General features: G+C 32.1%; 1 pseudogene; it reads left to right on the top strand.

Moving 5' to 3' along the window:
- The first annotated feature begins 361 nt into the window (after window positions 1–361).
- On the top strand, window positions 362–771 carry LOC107135449 (annotated as a pseudogene).
- The last annotated feature ends 4,517 nt before the right edge of the window (window positions 772–5,288 follow it).

Here is a 5,288-nt window from a genome sequence, read left to right as displayed (position 1 = left end):
GTTTAAGACAGAGAATATCAAGACGAGTATGTCCTTTTCAATAGCAATTCTGTAATTTTATTAAGGATATACTCAGGAATTTATTGTGATTATTGCCTTAGATAAAAATGACTTCCCCTTCTTCCACCTTCAACATCATGGCATACCAGTTGAAGATAAGACAATCAGGTTATATACACACACAGAAATTATTTCAGAAATAACAATAGATACCCTGCAGAATACACTGGAAGAATCAACTCTAATTGTCAATAGAATTGATAAAGACTATATAGTTAAACTTTAAGAATCATTGGATAGGAAGTGGGCAGTGATGGTGTAGGGGTTTCTTCTTCTAGAGGGGCGTGAGAAAGAATTACTCATGTTGTCACTGATCAAAAAGGTGATCAGCACCATGAAAGCCCCAGGGTTCATTGGTTCCAACAGTCAAGCAGTGTTAGTCAGCAGGACCATTTACATCTCAGGACAGAAAGGCCTGGACACTTCTAGTGGACAGGGTGTCCCAGGAGGAGTGGCAACAGAAGCTAAACAAGATCTTACAAGCATAAGTGAAATTCTGTAAGCTACAAAGGCTCTGACTTCACCAATGTGGTCAGTTGTTTTGCTGGCTCACATAAATGAATGACTTTAATACCATCAATGAAAACTGCAAGCAGTATTTCAAGAGTAATTTTCCTGCTAGGTCTGCTTAGTAGGTTGCTTGCTTTACCCAAAAGAGGCCGTGTTGAAATTGAAGCAGTAGTTGTCCAAGGAGCTCTCAGTACAGCATGAGTGTAAGTGAACACAGTGTTGCTTTCATCCCATCTTTAATATCTCAAGTTTTACAACCAATGCTGGAAAGTATATTTGTGAGTAGAATATCTAAAGATGTCATGGAAATCCCATATCATAGAGGAATTTGAGTTAAATATTAGAAAATGAATTTAGTTCTAATGCTATAAGTTACACTTAGGCACACTCACATAGCTGAATTTGGGATAAGAGATACTCATAGTAACTCAAATAAATAAAAAGATAGAAAAAGGAATTAGAGGTGTAGCTTGTAAGTACGTCATCTTTCCCAGGTACTTGTCTAGCATGCATAAGGCCTTGGGTTCAATTCCCAGCACTGGAAAAAAAAAAAAAAAACGTACACGAAAGATGTTAGTAAAGAGCAAATCCAAGTCAATTAAGCCCTATTAATTTAACAATGTGAAATATTTAGTTTCCATGTTAGATATGTGATTCTTCTTCTATACAAGTAAAATAAATACTCAAACTTGAATGATAGAGATAAAGGAGAAGAGAATGGATTGAATTTTATATAGATAATATTTTTTTAAATGAAAATAAAACAGATATGCAGATTTTCAGTAAATAACTAAGACAAACTTTGAATAAAGCGCATAAATAAAGCAAGGGAATAAGAATTCTAATGTATAGCTATGCACTGTTCCACATTGATTTTTGGTGGCCAAAGATACCCCAAATAACAGTAATACACAGAACACATGATAGTCAGAGAATAGGAATCCAGGTAAAAATGAAGAAAAGGAACCTTGGCCACATCATGGCTCCTCTAAAAGACCTTGCAATTGACATCAGAATATCTGTGTCATGGTCATTCTGGGAAGATCTGTCTATGATAGTTGAATATCAAAATGTGGTACAATGTGGTACGATCTCCTCACTGTAAGGGTGAGTCATGCCAAATTAATTCCTTACTTCTTCTAATAAAATCTCAAATTCAAAAAAAAAAAAAGAAATAAAGAAAGAAAGGAAAATTCATGCCATGTCATATATAACTAAACTGGGTGTTCCCATTAGTCCACTGTAGTCAAGATTTTTATGCTGAGATAGATAACACTGGGAACATTTATATCTTACACAGAACATTCTGTGTGCTTTAACAAGGCATAATTCCTTCTAAAAACAGCAAACTTATTTCAAGTATAGATTACAGAAAAGTCTAGGTCTATGACACTCAAATATTAATTTGTAAAATTAGAGACTGACATTTCTTGTTTTAAAAAGAACACTCAAAATTACTTAAATTCTATTTAAAAAACTAAGATTATATAAATAGCTCAAGGATTAAAAATAAAGGCTGAATATATATTTTTATTTCCTTTAATCAGTATTGATCATTTTGCTGTTGACTCATTTAATGCTTCATATCTTCAAATGTTTTATTGTGTTTCTTTCTTCATTAGATAATCTTTCATAGTTCCTTTTGAAAAAAATCAGGATACATTTTGACATAATCATACAAGCATGGAACATAATTTGCTCCATTTCAGTCCCCATACTTTCTCTATCCTTCTTCTCTCCCTCCTCCTGTTCCCCTTCCTCTCCTCTACTGGTCTTTCTTCTATTTATTTTTTTTTAAGTTGGTGCTGTAGAGGTAAACATAAATGTGGAATTCACTGTGGTATATTCATATATGTGCATAGCATAATTTGGCCAGCTTTATTTTGCTGTTCCTTTCTTTAATCATCTCTCCAACATGTATTAACTTTCTATTGGCAATGGTTTAGTATCATTCAAATATCTCTTGGCTATTCAGACTGAGCCTGGATGCTTTATCCACTTATAAGTTTCTGCTTGCCAGCTCATCCAATTGGTTACCCAGAATCTAAAATCTTTTTTTAATTATTATTTTGGGGTATTAATATCAAGTCTATATAAATCTATTGGATATAAACTCATACTCTACATCCTCCCTCAGGGAAAAAATATAATCACATTTCCCCCCAACCATCTCCAAGATAAAACTTAGGAAGCATTGATTCGTTCTTTCAACAAATGTTTATTGAGGTTCTTAAACTTCTCAAAAGTAAAAATTATACAAAGATGACTGAAATAGCACACTTGACTTCAAGGAGATTATAACTGAAGATAAAAAATTTTGTTTAGCATAAACTTTAAACACTGTGTTTTATGAAGCTGGGTATTATGGGACATTTTTGCTTAATCTAGATAATGTTAGAAAACTTGAGTAAAATAAGTGGTGAAGTTTACATGGGCATCAAGTGTCGGCCAGATCTCTGAAGACCTGAATGAATTCTATTAAATGAGAAAATAAATGAGAAATTCTGATGTATTTTAGATGAGGCAATTCACGCTGCAAGAGAGAAATTTCACAATACACCCTACTAAGGAAGTCATAGAGAATGCTTTCCTTGTTACAATAGGAATGGGGCAAGCAAGCATGATGGTTCCAAAAACAGTGATTGTCAGTTAGCCTGGGAAAGAGCTAACACTTCGTAGAGAGCTCTTTTGGGTTCTTTGCTTTCAAACTAAACTAAGTAAATTTATCAAGGGCAAAACCTTTCTAAAATATTATCACTTCTGTAAGCTGAGTAAGAGGCACAGTCTTGAGAAGATCAAAAATAATTTGCCTAATTTCTGCATTATGCAATCTCCTCTCTGAAAGTCATTTAAAAAAAATAATAATGACTTTTCTCACCAGATTATTTTGTCAAGTTCAGCCCATTTCGCATGAAAACTTGAAACAGATAGCATATTCTGAGCTATTAGGAGAAAATAAAACAAAACAAAACAGAAAATAGACATTTCCCTAGACAACTGCCAATCCAAGAGCTCTTGGATTAGCTATAGATGTCTCTCTGCAGTGAAAACACTCTTTTGGGGAGCTAATAAAACTAGGAAATGAAATGTAAATGGGGAAAACTGCCTTATTTGAACAACAAAGCTTTTGGTTTATTGTTGACAAAAAATAGATTAAAGTGTCTGAAATTCTATAATCTTCCTGGCTAGATTTAGATCAGAAAGAAAGCTCCAATTAAAATTAAATTACTATAACTGATTGAGAAAAGATAAGAGATACAAACAACATTATTATTAAATATTTTAAAATTTCAACTTATCTAGTACTGAAAAGAATACCTGCTCATTTTAGATTATATTCACTTTATTTATCTCTTTGTTTTATAAATATATGTAAAATTGATACATGTTTTATATAGCAGTTTTGATAATTTATGGAGAGATACTTTGTTTTTCAGTAAATACATATCAATGTTTTATCTTTTGAAATTAAACAACTGCTATTTTTTGGGAGAAGTTTTATCTCAGAAGAAGACTCATTGGGCACCCAATGTTTTTAGCTCATTTCCAGAGCTATGATACTGCTATTATAATGCATTATTTAAAAACATGTTAAGTATTTGACATAAAACGGAGTAACTTTATGCCAAATGTTCATGAAAAAATTGTGTTTTCTTAGGCTAGAAATAGATTTACTAAGCCTCATCAGCATAATGCTACACTTAAAAATAAAAGTTGTATAATTTTGTCTGTGATCTCAGTTGATCTCTTTATAAAGGATTAAATGAACAATTATAAAAATAATGCAAAAGAGAACTTCCAATAATTTAAAATTATTTGTAAATTAATTTTAACTGAAGTAAAAGGAAAAGGGAAATAGGAAAATTTAAATATATATATATATATATATATATATATATATATATATATATATATATATATNTATATATATATATCAATACATTATATACATAGATATAGATGTATATGGGCATGCTTATGAATGAATTTGTGTGTAAAGTTAAAATAAAGAATTGAGAGACAGGATTTTTTGTGTGAAATTAAAGAACACATGTTCACACATAAAAATAATACTAGTGAATCATGGATTCTTTGAATCATTTTGTTTCAAATGCAAATATATGTTTTAAATGCAATTTCATAGTGAGGTTAAATCAAGTTATCTTGGGTCCTACAAATATATTGATTCACTCAACAAACATACTAAGCCCTATGTCAGCTAGACATTCTGAAGTATAGGGTATGTGATTTATATAAAGTAAAAAAAAAAAACAAACTATTTTTATTTTTATTGCCATAATTATTTCCAACCATTGCTTTTATAAGCACAGTAACTTCTCTCCCTGGTTGGTGTGTATAACATACCCTATTTTTCTCATGTTGTAAACCAACTCAGGAACAGATTCCCTATGAAAACCATGACCTCTCCACTTTTTCAGTTCTCTGCTCATCCTTGCTACACAAAATACTTGGCTTCTTGGTTTATCTTTTATTCTGGGATTAAGATGTCTTTAGACATACAGAAAATGACAATAAGGATGGGGGACATTTTATTAAAATGGAGGGCTATGGGAAAGGAAGAATGAATCAGTAGGGTACTCTCTGATTGTACCCACCTGTGCATGAGACTGGCCTGTGGAGGAGACTGGGATTCTAAGGGAAGTTTGACAGCAGTTCAGCCATCTATAGGGGTCACAGCCCTAGGCAATTGAAGGATC

This window comes from Marmota marmota, unplaced genomic scaffold, assembly GCF_001458135.2.
Source record: "Marmota marmota marmota unplaced genomic scaffold, marMar, whole genome shotgun sequence".
NCBI classification, from domain to species: Eukaryota; Metazoa; Chordata; class Mammalia; order Rodentia; family Sciuridae; genus Marmota; species Marmota marmota.
Note: the sequence above shows the minus strand (reverse complement) of the source record. Positions and strands in the feature narration are given on the sequence as shown.